The sequence below is a fragment of the Gallus gallus genome, chromosome 2 (genome assembly GCF_016699485.2).
Source record: "Gallus gallus isolate bGalGal1 chromosome 2, bGalGal1.mat.broiler.GRCg7b, whole genome shotgun sequence".
NCBI classification, from domain to species: Eukaryota; Metazoa; Chordata; class Aves; order Galliformes; family Phasianidae; genus Gallus; species Gallus gallus.
In genome coordinates, this window is record NC_052533.1 from 113,965,712 (window position 1) to 113,973,512 (window position 7,801).

At 39.3% G+C, this 7,801-nt stretch overlaps 1 long non-coding RNA gene across 2 annotated transcripts; it reads left to right on the plus strand.

The window, feature by feature from the left end:
- Window positions 1-211: 211 nt before the first annotated feature.
- LOC121109900 lies at window positions 212-6,010 on the plus strand. 2 transcript variants are annotated; one of them, XR_006938552.1, is made up of 4 exons: window positions 212-691; window positions 1,998-2,062; window positions 5,557-5,651; window positions 5,796-6,010. It is a non-coding gene; the product is annotated as an uncharacterized LOC121109900 (long non-coding RNA). The 2 variants fall into 2 exon arrangements; XR_005857706.2 differs by lacking the exon at window positions 1,998-2,062.
- The last annotated feature ends 1,791 nt before the right edge of the window (window positions 6,011-7,801 follow it).

Here is a 7,801-nt window from a genome sequence, read left to right on the forward strand (position 1 = left end):
TTATTTAGGGTCAGGCTCTGAATACTAGGAGGAAAAAATTGCAGTGCAGCATTAGTAGAGTGAAAGGAAAAAAAAAAAAAGCAGCCTGTCTCGTCTGCTGACGAACAGAAGATTGGCTGGCTAAATTCTCCAAAAGCAGCCTTCAATTTTTTATCTCGCTATTTATAGAAAACTGCAGAAACAGCTGAGCCGCGCATGGTGATGTCACGCTGCGGGTAGGACGGCTCGCTCCGCAGCACAGCCCGCTGCAGGCTGCCGGGGCAGCGTAAGCCAGCATTTCTCGGCTCCGCTGATCGATCCGGCATTGATGGCGCTCGCTGACCTTCAGCCCCTCCGGAATGGCAATGGGCCGCCGCCGCGCGTTGGCTACCAATTTTACAATTGATCAAAAGTCATCTTTGTCAATAGAGCTCCGGGTTGCAAGCGACGGCAAGCAATTTCTGAAAGGTCAGGGCCAAGCTTTTATTTGCGCGACCCGTGCTTTCAGGCAGCAGCACAGTCCTTTCCAACCACTAAAAGTAGTAAGAAAAATTTAAGATTTTTTTTTTTCCCCCTTCCATGTATTTTTAGTAAGCCTTTGGGCATTTTCACTGTCCCTAAAAGAATACGGTTGCATGGCAACGTCCCCGGTTGCCATGGAGACTCCATGTGTAAGCAGCTGCTGCAATCAGCATTAACTCCAGGCTCGCAGGTTTGTCATTCCAATGCATGGGGAGGGGAGACAAATAGGACAGCGCATTGCCGTAAAAGGGAAGTCACCTAGATAATGTCACTCACAAACATATGTTCCACAATTATTCTTTCCACTGTTTTATTGCCGCAATTATAGCTAAACTAAGATTACAAAAATTATATGGTTTTAATTTGCCTCCATCGACTATGTTTCACTTCCATTAAAATGAAGCCTAAACACATTTAAGGAGCAAACTGTTGGCTTTGAAGGGGATGGGGGATTGTGTTTTACCAATGGGTATTTCAAGAAGTAGATAGAAAGAATACCTCCAGGAATCTCAGCACCTAGCCAACATACAGCCCTGGGCCTGGGGTTTCATCCACTTTTCTTTTCTGTGCTGCCTTGAGCACGGCCAGGGCCATCATCTTCCTCTTCCTCCCTCTCCTCCAAACCCAGGAAATTTGGGAATTTTGCATTCTGCCACCTGAAGGCTTGGCTCAGCCCACCGTTCTGCGGCTGCCTCTTGCGCATCTGTGCTCTGGCTGTTGGAGGACCCCTGCAATAAACAGGCTCAATGGGGTTGACTTCCAAATGAAGTAACGCAGCATTAACCCTGAATTTCCTTGCATCTGCAGTCTTCAGACAATCCTTTAGTACTACTCTTACGTATTTTATTATTTTGTGTTAGAAGTTGTTTCGTTTCGCTCTGTTGCTGTCTGGCTGCTCCTGATCATATTAAAAACAAAAAGTAAAACATGTCAGGAAGTAGATAGCAGGTGATGAAATGCTCCTCGGTAGCTATTTTGCAAAAACCTATGTTCACTGGTGGTAAGGGGCTTCCGTTTGCATTTTGTAACGTATAGGTTGAAGCATTTAATCAATGTTAAATGCATACATTTGCACAGCTGTGCTGATTCAGTTGCATAAGTGAAAATCTATTTGCAATTTAAAATATTAGGCCAGAGATTCATGCTGACTCCCTCAGAAACAATTCCACATTATGTGAAAAAGCAATGTAAACAGGTATATAAACATAAACTTGTCATTCAGACCCATCTGATTTATTTACAAACCTTTTCAAAGAAACAATTTTTGACCCTGTTAAATCATTCCATGATATAAGGGCATTTATTACTGTGGATTTGCATAATTAAAATATACATGCCCAGTCACCAACGTTTATACCCCACAGTTACTCAAACACAGCTCTCTTAGATATCATTTTAATTAAAAGATAAACATAGCGTGGTGGCTCTTTCTGAAGGAATCTATTATCGATACCAAACCACCACTGAAATGCTGTTTGCATTTTTCACTCCTGCAGAAATGGCCGAACACGTCTCTGGGAAGATTTGCAGTGTGAAAAACATGCTCCTAAGAAGAGACCTGGTGTGCCGCCATTTAGATAGAGGCTTCTTTCTATGGTCAAGTTACAGTCTATAAACCCCTGAAAATAGAGGTTTATAAATGAAAATACTGTTAGACCCTTACTACAGAAATGCTAGCAGGTGCTGTTATAATATACAAATCCAGACAGTATACAGTGACCTATTTTCAAAACCAGGCCAGGCAAAATGACATAGAGAAACTGAATTCCTTGCCCTTCCTTTAATAGTGTCTTGTCATGCAATCTTCAAATCAGGACGGGTGATCATTGCAAAACAATCCCTAACCTGAGGGACAACAGGAATGCTCTCGGTGCTGATACCTCAGGCCCATCACACTGCTTACAGTAATTGGCTGATTGCAGAGGGCAGACTGAAAACATTCAAATAATAAATATACTTGGACAAGGAGGGCTTTTTTTATTATGATTTTTTTTCTCCTTTTTAAAGCTAATGGCCAAAATAACCATTAAAACTATATTCTGCCCTATTTTGTTGTGTCATCAGAAAGAGCTGGCAACTGGAACAACAAACTGCTCTTCTAAAAATACACCAGTAGTTATGCAGGGATATTTAAAATAGATTAGCATATGGATTAGCTCTGATTCCAAACTGATTTTAACCCTTTGAGGGCAAAAGTCCTGTCTTCAAATAGTGCAGCAATGCAGCAATAAAGGCAAACTTAGTGTGCCTGAGTGTCCAAAAGGCTTCTCTGGCAGAGCAAGCCTGGCCACGGCTGCTTCCACGCCTGGTGGGGACTTGATGGTATCTGAGCAAACACAGGTAGATCTAGTAATATATGTATTCTCCTACCATAATTGTAGGGTACCTTTTAACAAGGCACATTTCAGAAGGCCTTACTCAGATGAGACATTTAATTTACTTTTAGAAGGGTATTCAGAAGCTATACAAGAAAGCCCTGGATATGACAGCAGGGGAACTATATGACAGCAGCTACGTATGGCTGTACAGAGCCTAGCAGTTAGAAACAAGCAAAATATATGCAAGGGGATGTAAGAAGACTCAAACCGAAGGAGTTACATGATGCAACAGAAAACATGTTCTGCTAAACTAATCACATTTTTCAAGTAGCAAACAACAACTATTAACCTACTGAAAGAGGCTGATTTTTATCAGAATAATCAGATTCTCCAAATTAAATTACTTTTACAGCAGGCATTCGGGATTTGCACTTTACTGCATGTCATTTTCAAAATCTTGATTCGTTGTTGAATTTGCTGAGAATTCGGTATTTAAGTAAGGTGAGAAATCGTGTGAAATGAATGGCATATCTCGCAAGACTTTCCAAGCTTAATATGTCAGCTTTGAAAAATTCTTCTCCCAACCTCACTTTTTGCCAATTAGGAGATAATTATTTTTAATCTAAATAATAATAATAAAGTATTTTTCAAAGTTTTCTTTTTAATGCACACAGTCATTTCCACTGCACTGATCAACACATTTTTCCCACAGTGGCCATATTTTTAATCACCAATAACTGAAAGCAAGCTTTCTGTGTTTGTTTTTCTTTGTTGGTTCGTAAATATAGTTTTCCCTAATTTATCGACTTAATTTTTTTGAAAGCATAGGGCTCTTATTTCTCATTTTATGGGATAAGTCTGTAGTTTACTGGATCTAGAATGTAAGGTGCTTCAGTGCTTTTTGATCAAAATGCTCATATTAAAACTTCTGCAGTGGTAATTAAGCTTTGGGGCTTTTAATCAAAATACCCTTTCATATATAGAACTCAATCATTTATTCACCTATTTTCAAACTAAGTCTTTGAAATAAAAATTTAACACATAGCTATATGGAAAATACACAGAAAAAAAAAATGCAGTGGCAAACAGCTCAGACTGGAGTGGCATGAGGAAAGCCGTTCTGAATTCCTCCTCAGCTCTGGTAGGAGGAGGCCCTGGGAACATCCTAACTGGAAATAGTGTTCCCTCCTAGGAGGTGGGAAGCAATATGTGGCAGAGCAAAAGGAAGAAAAGCTGGGGGCATTCCCCATGTGCTCCTTCTTTCTGCCTAAAAAATACAAGAGTCCAGTTCTAAGCAAAATGCCCCTACAAGAAACAACCAGTATGCAAGCAGAGGACTGTTTGAAACTATCCACCATCAGCTCCTACTGATGTGTAGTCCTGCAGACAGGCAAAAAAGGAGAATGTGACAAGCCTGAGCTACTGGGCAGTTGCTTGCCTTTGCGAACATGGGGATAAAATACTTCTTGTTTCTACAAGGAACATGTCTATAACATTTTTTTTTCTACATTAAAACATGCCAAACTCTTTTCTAGAGCAAGTGTGTGCTTGAGATGAAAAGAACATGAAAATCACCAGGAAGAGTAGTGTTTCTAAAGCCTGATATGGATGGCGGTACCTAGGTACTGCTGACCTGTGCAGAGGCATGAGAAGAAAAGATATTTTACAAGTAGGGCACCCAGCAGCACTGAGCCCGGCTCTGAGGGTGCTCTGTGAACTGAGGTTACCTCTCAAACTGCTTAAAACAGGGGAGTGAATTGCCTGAAGTGTTAGCAGATAGATACTGCATCAAGATGTTAACATGGAAAAAAAAGGAAAAGAAGAAAAGAAAAAAAGAAAAATAAATAAATAAAAGAGAAGAGAAAATTAAAGAAGGTATTTCTAGCAAAGAAATTTAATAGTTATCATTTGCTCCCTAGGCTTCAATTTAAATGTATTTTATACTCTAGCATGTATACTTTAAAAAAGGTTTCTGCTCTCTAATGAAGCTTTTGGTCCATTTGGAAGGGAGAAAGCTCATAGATGTTATGGATTTCATTCTAAGTGAGTTAATAAAATCTCCTTTCTCCAATATCATTTTGGCATAATCAGACAACCTTGTATTGTTATTATCAGATGAACCTTCTCCAATGCAAGGCTTTTATTACCTGTACATAAGATTCCAGGAAAATATTGTAAGAGAGACAATGATTGTTTAAATAAATGTGAAACATAAAACATCTGAATGTTGCTTCATGTAAAAGTCATTGGTATAAAAAAAGTTTAATTAAAAATATATATATCTTCCACATTCAGAGCAAAAATAGCTTTTACACTCTGACATTCTGCAGGCAGAACTCATATTTTCTGCTTTTAAAAACAAATGAAAACCACAGGAATCTGTTCCCCGGTTACAAACCTGTGAAGCTCTTTGCTCTGTGCACACACATATCCGTATGTGTGTATGCAGACATGCATGCGTGCACGCACACACACATACGCACACACTGGAAAAATGCTTTTGTCTCGAGGGCCATTTCTCCTCTTCAGAGATCATAAGATGCTTACTTAGCTAATCAGAGGAGAAAACAGCTAAAATGTTTGAAACAACCGCTTTCCGTGTAAACGTACATTGTAGCAACTGAATGCCATTAGGGGAAAAAAAAAAACATGTATTTTATAGTTCAACTAATAAATTGAAAAAAACATGTCACTTTTTTCTTTACTATTTTTAATAATTCTCTCTGCTTCTCCACAGAAAATAAGGGTGTGCAGCTGGCGCTGAAACTCACCAAATCCTATGCTGTAATCACCATGGCTGTTAGCAGATTAAATCATAAATACTCACACAAGGTGATTAAAAACTAACATGTAGTATATTTTATTCTTTTTCCTTTCTGTGTACTCTTCCCCTTTTTTTGTTATTATTTGTCCATTTCTTTCTCATTTTTGAAGGCAGTTATAATATTATCTTTTATGCTTTTATTGTATTTTTAGAATCTACTCTCCATTATCAAAGATGCCACCAAGGGAAGACACTTTACAGAGATTATTAGATCTAGAGAGTAGTCCAACATTGTTCTGAGTTAATAAAACAACAGGACAACCGCAGCAGCAGCAATACTTAGGCTTCACGTGAGAACAGTTTTTAGTCTGTGCCCTAAGCAACACCAGTCATTCATTCATTTGGTAATAAAGACTACATTTCAACATCACTGCGTACTAAACAAAAGAAATATTAAGAAAGGTTATGAAGCTCTTGTGAGGGCAGGAACAAATCAGAGTTCCAGTTCAAGCTAATTTTTCAGTGCTACCCTGTTGAAATGCTTACACATGTTATCAGAGCACCTTTGTAAATTGCTGTACAAATATCTCAAGCAAACACCAATCTGCTAGAGACAAATATCGCACGCGTTTCTACAAATGGGCAAGTGAAAGATGTAGATGCTGAGCAAAGTCAACCCCGGGAAATCTTTTCAGGTACAGAATGTCCCTCACAAAACCTACCCAAAACACACTATTTCATGCCCATTTCACAGGCAGGTAGGCTAAGGCTCTGTCGCTGTAACTGGAGGTGAGCCAGTACACAAGGCCTGGAAGCAGACTCAGACAGACACTCCCCCCACCTCACTACAGTAGGCGCTCGCTCCACGATAAGGTTGGAAAATGGGTATCTATCAGCGCTAAACCTACAATTGTACCAAGGTGCCCTGGCCTTTGCAATAATTTGGGTTTGGGTTATTCTCACTGTTGCCCTCTGGAATGTCACAAATGAAATTCTGGCTAGCTCAGTTGACCACAGGAGCCACCCTCATTCCCATAGAGTTTCCTTGAGAGGCAGCATAGGCAAATGAAGTCAGAGGTGATACTGACCCAAATGCATCTCTATTTTTATATGTTTTTGCAAGAGAAGCTTAATCAGATTGAAAGCTGCTTTTGTAGGCTCTCAGAGGAAATGCCTTTTAACAAAAAGGGGAGGGGGATACTCACTGAGCGATGGCAAGAACAGAAACCGGAGCTTTGAAAGACCCACCAGGAGAGGGAATTCAGCCCACTTACATTAAATCAGCTGTTATTTTTCACTCTTTCCCCTCCCCCCAAGTACTGGGTACCCAAAAAGAAAATTATATGAATCCATTTTCAGTGCTGATTCCTTTTAATCCCACAGATCAAAACCATCCTACAGGTTCCAAATGCTTTTTCATTCTAAAGGTAAAGCATCTCACAGGAAGATGTAAAGGGTAGGTCTTTCCAATCACACATTTTAAACTCCATCACTTGCAAAATATAATGAACTTTTAAAAAAATCGTAAAAGGCCTAAATCCTGAAGACAATGGGGGGTTTGCCATTAATACCTAAAGCAGCAGGATTGTGCACAGAGTAATCAATTGCCCAACAAGGCCCTAGAAACCCAATTGAGGAAGGATGCTACAGGAACATACAGTATTTCACATTTAATAAATGGTCTTTTGAGATTACAGCCATATAGTGTAGCAACAGAGAGCAAGGCCATAGTGCTAAAGTAGGGATTATACACGTCTATCTGTCTGTCTGTGGGGTGGAATTTTAAGCAATCATTTTCATATAACCTGTCAATAATCAGCATGCTTTGGCAGTTTCACGGTTTGCTTCAATTTAAATTCTTATTCTTTAAAAGCATAGTAAAGATTATTCTACCTTCATCGGGGCGGAGGGTGGGGGAGAAGGAGGCAACGATGTGTCTTTGATAGACTAATCAGACTGACTCCTAACAATACCTGTCTTGTGAAAGCTAAAGAATTATAATAAAATATTTTAAGTACATCTTTGCTGTCAAATACTATCTTCTTTTAGTATTTATTTTGCTAACAGTGCTATTTACAGCAGTTTCAATAAAATAAAATTAGACCAGTTTCATTGCTGCATGTTAATCAAGTTTTAGCCTCAAAATAATGCATGAAACATGTTGTAACTTAATAAGCAGAAAAACTTCCAAATGGCAAAATCTCTACGGCGCATTCCC